Source organism: Carcharodon carcharias, chromosome 10 (assembly GCF_017639515.1).
Source record: "Carcharodon carcharias isolate sCarCar2 chromosome 10, sCarCar2.pri, whole genome shotgun sequence".
NCBI classification, from domain to species: Eukaryota; Metazoa; Chordata; class Chondrichthyes; order Lamniformes; family Lamnidae; genus Carcharodon; species Carcharodon carcharias.
The window spans coordinates 55,706,233-55,718,241 of NC_054476.1; the positions used below are offsets into that span (position 1 = coordinate 55,706,233).

Here is a 12,009-nt window from a genome sequence, read left to right on the forward strand (position 1 = left end):
AACACGCGAATTAGGAGCAGGAGTTAACCATTCGGCCTCTTGAGCTTGCTCCACCATTCAATTCTGCTGATCTGCTTGTGGCCTCAACTCCACATTCCCCTGATAAACTTTGACTCCCTTGTTAATCAAGAATTTATCTACCTCCACCTTAAAAATATTCAATGACCCTGCCTCCACTGCTCTCTGGGAAAGAGAATTCCAAAGACTCATGACTCTCTGAGAGAAAAAATTTCTCCTAATCTCCATTTTAAATGGGAGGCCCCTTACTTTTAAATTGTGTCCCCTGGTTCTCGTCTTCCCCACATGGGGAAACATCCTATCAGATCCACCCTGTCAAGTCCTCTCAGGATCTTATATTTTTCAATAAGGTCACCTCTCATTCTTCTAAACTCCAGTGGGTATAGGCCCAACTTATCCAACCTTTCCTCATAAGGTAACCCCACCCACCCCACATCCTGGGGGTTACATCTCTCTTGTTTTTTTTAATTTCCATTGTGGAATCTACTTTCACTACCCCATATCTAGTTGAGTGACAATAAGACCTGGGGATGCAACAATAATATTGCCCATTGTATTTATTGGATATTATGATCATTATGATCTTGTACCTGAAACAACATGAATTTTCTTATGTTTCAGTAGACAAGCTGATAAGCACTCAGGCTTCTCAATTTATTAATTTGAATGATGGTAGACATTTTAGGGTCATTATTGCTCTACTAGTGAATTCCCTCTTCCAGGGCTATCACTACAAACTTTGCAAAGCATAATAGTAGTCATCAATTCATCGAATTTTGTCCCTAAACTGGATCACTGAAAACTCTTGCCAAACAGACCATAATTTATATATTATAGCAATTATGTAATTCCTGTGACATGTGCAATCAGCTATAATTACAGCAATAATTATGGTTTTGTATATTTAATTATCCCTGCTTTATTCCAAATGTTCAAAAATCATAGAATTTAATCCTAGATAAAATCATTTTTAAACCTGCATACTAATCTCAGCAGAGTAATGCCTATCTGAAAACAGTATGCAATGGAATAAAGTGCAAGCTTATTTAAAATTTGTACCTGAAGTGCACTAATTGGAAAATATACCATCATTTCCACACAGAATAACTCAAGGCCGGAAAAGACTGATTTAAATATCACAAGTGGCTTGATTAATATCAGCTCTGCTCTGAACATACAGGCCTACATTATCGCTGTACTTGCCTCAACAATAGCAATATTATGTGACTGCAACATTCCTCCAGACTCGCCATTTCATCTTAAGACACAGACTAACTGTGTTCCTCTCCGCAGATGCTGCCAGACCTGCTGAGTTTTTCCAGGTATTTTTATTTTTGTTTCAGATATATTCAATATTCATACAGTTACATCATTGTTTGGTTCACAAACAGAATACATGAAGGGTTAATGACAATTCAACATTGCTGCAGGTTAAAGCAGCTCCTGAGTTCCCAAATAATTCAATAATTTTATAATTTCTCTGAATTTACTTTTAATAGCATCATATTATGTCTCTGAGATTACCATACCTTGCTTTCATGCACCACACCTAGTATGGTATTACATGTTATAGATAACCCTGGTTAGTTTAGTAGCTGGTTGACACTCCCTCCTAAAGATTTTAGATTACTGAAGTGAGTAATTTAAGAAGAATGCAATGGGATACACCTAGAAACAGAGAAAGCATTAATTAGAGGGTCACATCTTGCCACTGTGCACCACCAAAACACTTGCTTGCGTGATGTGATGTGATGCGGGAGGCCAGGAAAATCTGCAGAATAAAACTTCACATCATTGTAATTGTGTGCGGGGAGTAGGAGGTGCTTCGCCTTTTGATTATTTTAATTCATAGGCAAATGGAAAACACCAGGCAGTTTAAAAAAGTTATCCAAAGGCAGCTTATTGAGGAATTGTTCAGTTGGTTAAATATTAAGTAGCTGACCTATTTAGACTTTAGATTTAGATCTGACATTTGATCCTTTTATTAAGTTAACTGATTTTATAGTGGATGGAGTGCTACCATGGTCTTTTGCACTCCTGGGTTAGGGTGAAGGGAAATGAGGGAGGATTTTCTTTTCCAATCCAGTGGCCATGCTGGAAAAAATACATTTGAATGCCGTCTGCAAGAGAAGGATCCGGATTGGCTGTGATTTCTCTACCTTGGTCCTGACATTCACACATAATGAATGGTCTCTTGGAGGATATCAAGTAGCTATGGAGCTGTATTCCACAAGAGTCAAAGACCTCGGAGCAGGGAAGTTGATGGGGGTGGGGAAAAAATCATTCAGACAAAAGAAAAAGTTATGTATAAACAGTGTTTGTATATAGTTTTTTGAAAAATATATTTTATTCATAAAATATCTGGAACATTCCAAAACATTTCAAAGTCACCATCACAAAAGTACAATCAGATTCAACTGTTACACATGGATCACAAGGTGCATCAATACAATCAATGAATATTACAATCATTTCAATATGGTCAATGCAGACAATGAGACAATGGTATTGGAGTTATCAACGTACATCATGTTGCACTCTGAGGTGCTTCAATACATTTATAATATAATTAGTATTCACTGCATACATTCATTTTGAGCTGTACAGCCCGAGGGGCTCTCAACAGTTCCCAGCCCCTCGGTGCACTGTGGCAGAAAGGTCTTAGACAGCAACCTTTCCCCATTTCGCCTTTGTGGCAGCTGCCCCAGGCTTTAGTGCATTCCTCAGCAAGTAGTCCTGGACCTTGGAATGTGCCAGTCTGCAACACTCGGTCAGGGACAACTCTTTGCGCTGGAAGACCAACAAGTTTTGGGCAGACCAAAGAGCGTCTTTCACCGAGTTGATGATCCTCCAGCTGCAGTTGATGTTTGTCTCAGTGTGTGTCCCTGGGAACAGTCCGTAGAGCAGAGTCCTGTGTCACAGAACTGCTCGGGATGAACCTCGACAGAAACCACTGCATCTCTCTCCATATCTTCTTCGCAAAGGCACAATCCACAAGGAGGTGAACAATGGTCTCGTCCCCACCACAGCCACCTCGAGGGCAATGTGCAGAGGGGGTGAGACTCCTGGTGTGTTGGAAGGATCTGACGGGGAGGGCCTTTCTCACCACCAGCCAAGCTACATCTTGGTGCTTGTTGGAAAGTTCTGATAAGCAGTGTTTGTATATTGGTAATATCCCCATGTTTGAATCCTTCCAATTAGGTTTCAGCCCCTGACACAGTGCCATAAAAGCTCTTATCAAAGTCACAATGACATCCTAGTGACCATAACAAAGGCAAACTGCGCTTGTCTGGTTCTGTTCTCATTCATCTAACTGTAGCCAGAGAATCAATTCTAATGCCTTTTCTTTAGGTTTCCATACTGTTCCCTCTGATGCCTGCAAGGATCAATCCTTAGTCCTCTCCAATTTCTCATCTACATGTTGCCCCTTGGCGACATCATCCAAAAACACAACATCAATTTCCACATGTACACCCAACTCTACCTCACCAGCGCTCTCAACTGTCTCTGATTTGTCACACTGCTGTCCAACATTCACTACTGGTTGAGCAGAAATTACTTCCAATTAAATATTGGGAAGACTGAAGCCACCATCAACTCCATTCACTCATCATCGACTTTGTCCATCTCCATAAGACCGTAAGACATAGGAGCAGAAATTAGGCCATTCGGCCCATCGAGTCTGCTCTCCCATTCAATCATGGCTGATAAATTTCTCAATCCCATTCTCCTGCCTTCTCCCCGTACCCTTTGATCCCCTTACCAGTCAAGAACCCAACTATCTTGGTCTTAAATACACTCAATGACCTGGCCTCCACAGCCTTCTGTGGCAATGAATTCCATAGATTCACCACTCTTTGGCTAAAGAAGTTTCTCCTTATCTCTGTTCTAAAAGGTCTGCCCTTTACTCTGAGGCTGTGCCCTCGGGTCCTAGTCTCTCCTACTAATGGAAGCATTTTCCCCACGTCCACTCTATCCAGGCCTTTCAGTATTCTGTAAGTTTCAATCAGATCATCCCTCATCCTTCTAAACTCCATCGAGTATAGACCCAGAGTCCTCAAACTTCCTCACATGTTAAGCCTTTCATTCCTGGGATCATTCTCGTGAACTTCCTCTGGACCCTCTCCAGGGCCAGCACATCCTTCGTGAGATACGGGGCCCAAAATTACTCACAATATTCTAAATGTGGTCTGACCAGAGCCTTATAAAGCCTCAGCAGCACATCCCTGCTTTTATATTCTAGTCCTCTCAAAATAAATGCCAAAATTGCATTTGCCTTCCTAACTACCGACTCAACCTGCAAGTTAACCTTAAAAGAATCCTGGACTAGGACTCCGAAGTCCCTTTGCACTCCAGATTTCTGAATTCTCTCCCCATTTAGAAAATAGTCTATGCCTCTATTCTTCCTACCAAAGTGCATGACCTCACACTTCCCCACGTTGTATTCCATCTGCCACTTCTCCTAACCTGTCCAAATCCTTCTGCAGCCCCCCTGCCTCCTCAATACTACCTGTTCCTCCACATATCTTTGTATCATCTGCAAACTTAGCCAGAATGCCCTCAGTTCCTTAATCTTGATCATTAATGTATAAAGTGAAAAGTTGTGGCCCCAACACTGACCCTTGCAGAACTCCACTAGTCACCAGACGCCATCCTGAGAAGTACCCCCTTATCCCCACTCCCTGCCTCCTGCCAGACAGCCAATCTTCTATCCATGCTGGTACCTTGCTTCTAACACCATGCGCTCTTATCTTACTGAGCAGCCTCCTGTGCGGCACCTTGTCAAAGGCCTTCTGGAAGTCCAAGTAGATAACATCCATTGGCTCTCATTTGTCTAACCTGCTCATTACCTCCTCAAGGAATTCTAACAGATTTGTCAGGCATGACCTCCCCTTGATGAAACCATGCTGACTTTGCCCTATTTTATCATGCACTTCCAAGTATTCTGAAATCTCACCCTTAATAATGGACTCTAAAATCATGCCAACGACTGAGGTCAGGCTAATCGGCCTATAATTTCCCATCTTTTGCCTCACTCCCTTCTTAAACAGGGGTGTTACATTAGCGATTTTCCAGTCCTCTGCAACCTTCCCTGACTCCAGTGATTCCTGAAAGATCACCACTAAAGCCTCCACTATCTCTTCAGCTATCTCCTTCAGAACATCTGGTCCAGGTGATTTATCCACCTTCAGACCTTTCAGTTTTCCTGGCACCTTCTCCTTGGTAATGGCCACCATACTTACCTCTGCCCCCAAACTCTCTTGTCACTCATGTCTTCCTCTGTGAAGACTGATGCAAAGTACCTATTCAGTTCCTCCGCCATTTCTTTGTTCCCCATTATTACTTCTCCAGCATCATTTTCCAGTGGCCCAATGTCCACTTTTGCCTCTCTCTCTTTTCCTTTATATATCTAAACAAACTCTTGCAATCTTCTTTTATATTACTGGCTAGTTTACCCTCATATTTAATCTTCTCCCCCCCTTATTTCTTTTTTAGTTGTCCTCTGTTGGTCTTTGTAGGCTTCCCAATCCCCTGGTTTCCCACTGCTCTTTGCCGCATTGTATGCTTTCTCTTCAGCTTTTATGCTGTCCCTGACTTCCCTTGTCAGCCATGGTTGCCTCGTCCTCCCTTTAGTCTGCTTCTTCTTCCTAGGGATGAATTTTTGCTGTGTCTCCCAACTTACTCCCAGAAACTCCTGCCATTGCTGTTCCACTGTCTTTCCTGCTAGGCTCATCTCCCAGTCAATTCTGGCCAGCTCTTCCTTCATGCCTCTGTAGTTACCTTTATTCAACAGTAATACTGTTACATCTGATTCCAGCTTTTTCTTCTCAAATCGCAGGGTAAATTTTTTCATATTATGGTCACTTCCTCCTAAGGGTTCCTTCACCTTAAGCTCCCTTATCAAATCTGCCTCACTACACATCACTAAATCTAGAATTGCCTGTTCCCTAGTGGGCTCCACCACAAGTTGCTCCAAAAAGCCATCTCGTAGACATTCCACAAATTCCTTTTCTTGGGATCCACTACCAACCTGATTTTCCTAGTCTACCTGCATATTGAAATCCCCCATGATCACTGTAACCTTGTCTTTCTTACACGCCTTTTCTATCTCCTGGTGTATCTTGTGCCCCACATCCTGACTAATATTAGGAGGCTTGTACATAACTCCCATTATGGTTTTTTTACCTTTGCAATTCCTCAACTCTACACACAGATTCTACATCATCTGATCCTACGTCGTTTTTTGCTATCGATTTAATTTCATTTCTTACTAACAAAGCAACCCTACCCCCTCTGCCAACCTGCCTATCTTTTCGATAGGATGTATATCCTTGGATATTTAGCTCCCAGTCCTGATCCCCTTGCAGCCATGTTTCTGTGAAGCCCACCACATACCTGCCAATTTCAATCTGCACCACAAGCTTATTTACTTTATTTCAGATACTGCGTGCATTCAGATACAACACCTTCAGTCCTGTATTTCCCGTCCCCCTTCTCATTGTCGTCCCTTTATCTGATGCGCTTGAAGTTAGATTCCTAGCCCTTTCCAAACACTCTGTCCTATTTTGTGTTCTGGAGACTTTAATAGCCTCTCCTGGGCTCTCCTTCCTTTTCAGTTTTTTCATAATTTTCCATGAAGTTGAATCCACTACCCCCCCCCACAGGCTAACCTGCTGCTTTTTTTTCCATTAGTCATACTTCTTGGAGTCTTATCCTTCCCCCCCCACCCCCCACTTTCTAGTTTAAAGTCCTGTTGACCACTCTATTTACCTTTTTCACTAGAACATTGGTCCCAGATCGGTTCAGGTGGAGACCGTCTCAACGGTACAGATCCCTCCTGTTCCAATACTGATGCCAGTGCCCCATGAAATTGAACCCCTCTTTCCCACACCACTCCTTTAGCCACGTGTTTTCTTCCCTTATTCTCGCGTCCCTATGCCCATTTGCACGTGGCTCGGGTAGTAATCCGGAGACTATAACCCTTGAGGACCTGTTCTTTAATTTAGTTCCTACTTACTGTTAATCCCCAAACAGGTCCTCTTTCCTTGTCTTACCTATGTTATTTGTCCCAACGTGGACCACAACTACTGGAACCTCTCCCTCCTTCTCTAAAATCCTTTCAAGCTGGTCAGAGATGCCCCTCACCCTGGCACCGGGCTGGCAACATACCATGCGGGACTCTCGATCCTGCTTACAAAGGATGCTATCAATTCCCCTAATTATAGAATCCCCTACAACAACCACTTGTCTTTTTGCTCCCCCCTCTTGAATGGCCTCCTGTGCCACGGTGCTGTGGTCAGCTGGCTCATCCTCCCTACAGCCCTCTTCCTCATCCACACAGGGAGCAAGTACCTCGTACCTGTTGGACAAGGTCAAGAGCTGAGGCTCCTCTGTTCCTGAACACAGGATCCCTCTATCTGCCTCACATGCAGTGACACCCTGCTGACCCTGACCACTGACCGAATTTCAGGTACTTAATCTACCGTGTGTAACTGCCTCCTGAAACAAAGTATCCAGGTAAATCTCCCCCTCTTGGATGTGCCACAGCATCCGGAGCTCGGACTCCAGCTCATCAATTCTGAGCTGGAGTTCCTTCAGCAACCAACACTTGCTGCAGATGTGGTCACTGCGGCTCGCAATGGGATCTGCCAGTTCCCACATCATACAGCTGCAGCACATCACCTGCCCAGCCATCTCAACTTAGATAATTAATTTATTAATTAGCTTTGCAGTGTTTTTTTTCAAATTTGGTGCAGATTTCCTACTAATCAATCAGGTCACAGCTTCCCTGTGACGTTACTTTTTCAGTTTTATCCTGTGCCTCCGCCACTCTCCTCGCACTCTTTAATCCATAGAAACTGCCTGACCTAAATTAGACTGCTTTCAACCTTGGTGTTATATTTGAACCAGACATTAACTTTCAACAGTGCTGTTACTCAGACCACCTATTTCCATCTCTGTTACATTGCCCAACTTTGCCCCAGCCTCAGCTCTTCTGCTGCTGAAACCCTTATCCATGTCTTTGTTACCTCCAACTTATTCTATTATACTCCATACAGCCTCCCACATTCTCCCCTAGTAAACTTGCCTACATCCAGAATTCTGCTGCCTGTGTCCTAAATCGCACCAAATCCCATTCACCCATCACTCCTGTGCTTGGTGACCTACACCTGGTTTAAGCAATGTCTTGATTTTAAAATTCTCATCCTTGATTTCAAGTATCTCCATGTCCTGGCCCCTCCCTATTTCTGTAATCTCCTCCAGCTCTACAAACCTCCAAGATATCTACACTCCCCTAATTTCAGCCTCTTGAACATCCCTGATTTTCATCACTTCACCATTATTGGTGCCTCAAGCTCTGGAATTCCCTCTGTAAACTTCTCTGCTTCACTTTCCTCCTTTAAGATACTCCTTAAAACCTAACTCTTTAACTAAGCTCTTGGTCATCTGCCGTAATATCTCCTTATGTGGCTGGGTGTCAAATTTTGTTTATAATGTTCCTGTGAAATACTTTTGTACATTTAAGGTGCTCTATAAAAACAAGTTGTTGTTGTAATGTGGATTTAACTCACCATTATGGTCTATCTGTTAATGACTAATTGCAAGGTGGCAACTTGATAACATATAGAATAATGCAGCACAAAAGAAAGCCATTTAGCCCATTGTTCCTATGTTGGCTCTCTGAAAGTTATTCAATTAGTCCTGCTCCTCTGTTCCTTCCCCATTGTCATGCAAATTTTTCTCCAAGTATTTATCCAATTTCCTTTTGAAAGGTATCATTAAATCTGCCTCTATCAACCTTTCAGTCAGTGCATTCAAGATCATAACCTGCTGCATGATTTTTCTCCCCTCATATTGCGTCTGATTTTTTTTTTTACAAATTAATTACCTTTGTCATCCATTTACCAACCCATCCACCACTGGAAATAGTTCCTCCTTATTTACTCTATCAAATCTTTTCATGACTTTGAACTCCCTATAAAATCTCCCTTTACAGTTTCCTGCTCTAAGAAGAACAAATGCGCCCTTACCCCCTTTCCCATTCTCATAGATACACCCTGACCCATCTGCAAGGCCTTGACATCCTTCCCAAAGTTTGTTGACAAGAATTATTACCTCAGCCATCCATTGCCTCCACAAAATCTTCTTTTTGTTTTGTAATTGGTCCCACCCTTCCTTTGATTACTCTTTCACTATTAATACATGTTTATAAAAAACCTTTGGGTTCCCTTTTATGTTATTTGCTATTCTGTTCATACACTATCTTTGTACTTTAGTTTTTCAGTTCTCTGTATTTTCTGTATTTAGCTTAGTTTTCTATTGTGTTATAAGCCTGACATTTACGATAAGCCCCCTACCTCCTATGTCTAGCCTATACCTGAGCTATATTTTCTTTGGAGGCCTTCCATTGCTCATTTACTGTTTGTTGTTTAACCTGATATTTTTGATTGTAATCCACCTGGGCTTGGTCCTTTTAAAACTCATTGAAATTAACTTTTCTTCAATTGAATATTTTGACTTTTGATTTTTCCTTGTTCTTTTCTATAACTACTGTAAACTTATAGGTTAGTTGTAAGGGCTTCAATTACCTCAATATACAGGCAATCTGGGCCACTAGGTTTCAGTGTTGAATAAATCAAATTTAACTTATTTCAGCTGTCTCTGCCATGCCCATCTTCCTCTTGCCCACCAAGCCAAACCACCCCAAGATTTCCTGAACACTTGCCCGCAACCTGTGACATTTTCAAGTTTATTCACGTGCCCTCTTGAAGATCACCTTATCTATGAGACCCACCTCCTGCTCTCTTGATTTCATTCCCACTAAACTGGCAAAAACGTTATTTCCCTTCCTGGCCCCCAGGCTAGCTGACTCTGTAAATGGATTCTCTTTGCAAGTAATATTCCCCCTCTCTTTCAAAGTTGCTGTCATACACTACTGTCCAAAATACTACCCTTGACCCCTCTGACCTAGTAAATTACCATTGTACCTCCAATTTCTCCTTCCTCAACAAAGCCCTTGAATGTGCTTCCAAATCCATGATCTTCTTCGATGCATTTCTATGACTGAACCTCTTCAATTCTGTCTCCACCCTTACCATAGCACTGGAACAGCATTGATCAAAATCACAAACATAAGACCATAAGAAATAAAAGCAGGAGCAGTACTTTCATAACTTCTAGCCTGCTCTGCTACTAAATAAGATCGTGGCTGACCTGATTATGGCTGTAACTCCACTTTCCTGCCTGCCCACATAACCTTTGAGTCCTTTTAAAATCAAAAATCTGTCAAACTCAGCCTTGAATATATTCAATGACCCAGCCTCTACTGGTCTCTAGGGAAGACAATTCCAAAGACTAAAGACCCTCTGAGAGAAGAAGTTTCACCTCAAACCAGTCTGAAATGAGAGACCCCTTATTTTAAACTGTGTCCCTTTGTTTTATGTTCCCCATGAGGGGAAACATCCTCTCAGTATCTACCCTGTCAAGCCCCCTCAGAATCTTATATGTTTCAATAAGATCACCTCTCATTCGTCTAAACTCCACTGAGTATAGGCCCAACTTGATCAATCTCCCCTCATAAGGCAAAACCTTCATCCCAGGAATCAGCCTAGTGAACCTTCTCTGAACTACTTCCAATGCAAGTACATCCCTCCTTAAGGAGCTAAAAACTGTTCACGGTACTCAGGAGCGGTCTCACCAATGCCCTGTACAAATGTAGCAAGACCTCCCTATTTTCATACTCCATCTCCCTGCAATAAAGACAAATATTCCATTTGCATTCCTAATTACTTTCCGTATCTGCATGCTACTTTTTTGTAATTCAGACGATTCAAACAATATCCTCCATGAATGTATACCGTTATCACTGATTTTATCTTTCTCCCCAGCCACTATTTCAAGTTGAACCAAATTAGTTGCAACCTCAGCATCCTATCTGACCCCAAGCTGTGCTACCAACCCCAAATCTCCTCCATCAGAAAGACCGCCTGCTTCCACCTCCAAAATGTTCATTGTCCCTGTTTCAGCTGTCTGCTGTTGAAACCCTCATCCATGCCTTGGTCAACTGTAGACTCGACCATTCTGGCCTCCCATTCTTCATCCTCCATAAACTTCAGCTTATTAAAAATGTTGCTGCTTGTATCCTATCCTGTACTTAGTCCCACTCATCCATCACCTCTGTATACTGACCCACATTGACTCCTGGTCCCTTAATAACTCACATTTTAAATTCTCATCCTTCATGGTCTTTCCCCTCCCTATCTTTATAACCTTGTCCAGCTCTATAAACCTCTGAGATCTCTGTGCTCCTGCTGTTCTGGCCTACCAAAATACCTCCACCCAACAACAAAATTTGCATTTGCACAGCACCTTTAACATAATGAACTATCCCAGGCGCTTCACACGGTTTAATCAAACAAAATGTGACACTGAGCCACATAAGGAGTTATCAGGACAGATGACCTTTTACTTTACTAAGTGTGTTACAGATATTAGAAGGGGCAAGAGCAAGGAGGGATTTGAAAACAAGGATGAGAAGTTTAAAATTGAGGCATTGCCAGACTAGGAGCCAATATAGGTCAATGAACACAGGGGAACTTGATAAACAGCACTTGGTGAGAGTTAAGAAATGGGCAGCAGAGTTTTGGACATGTTTAGACTGGAAGGTGAGAGACTAGGCAGGAGAGCATTGGAATAGTCAAGTCTAGAGGTAAAAATATGCTGAGCTGTTTGCCCTTAGAGGAACCATAAGACAGAATGGTACAGCTGTAAAAGACTGATAAGATTCACATAACTGGTGCAGCATAAATCATCAATGTTGATTGATATTGCTTTGATCACTTATTCAAGGCATCATATTGTAACATTAATATTTTTGGGACTTGTTATTAACGGTACAGATTGTATTTATATTGTAAGCATTATACAATATGTACTGTTGTTTACAAGTCCATGGGGAATTGTCCCACCTCAGTTTCGCTTAGATGCTAT

General features: G+C 42.2%; 1 protein-coding gene across 3 annotated transcripts in view; it reads left to right on the forward strand.

Moving 5' to 3' along the window:
- Window positions 1-12,009, forward strand: part of syt8 (synaptotagmin VIII) — a 115,053-nt gene that overhangs the window by 22,911 nt on the left and 80,133 nt on the right. The window contains exon 2 of one of the 3 annotated variants that reach the window (XM_041198291.1): window positions 1,121-1,340. The exons of the other annotated variants lie outside the window; for them this stretch is intronic. The gene's annotated coding sequence lies outside the window, so the exon portion shown is untranslated. The remainder of the gene's footprint in view (window positions 1-1,120; window positions 1,341-12,009) is intronic. 3 annotated transcript variants of the gene reach the window in all.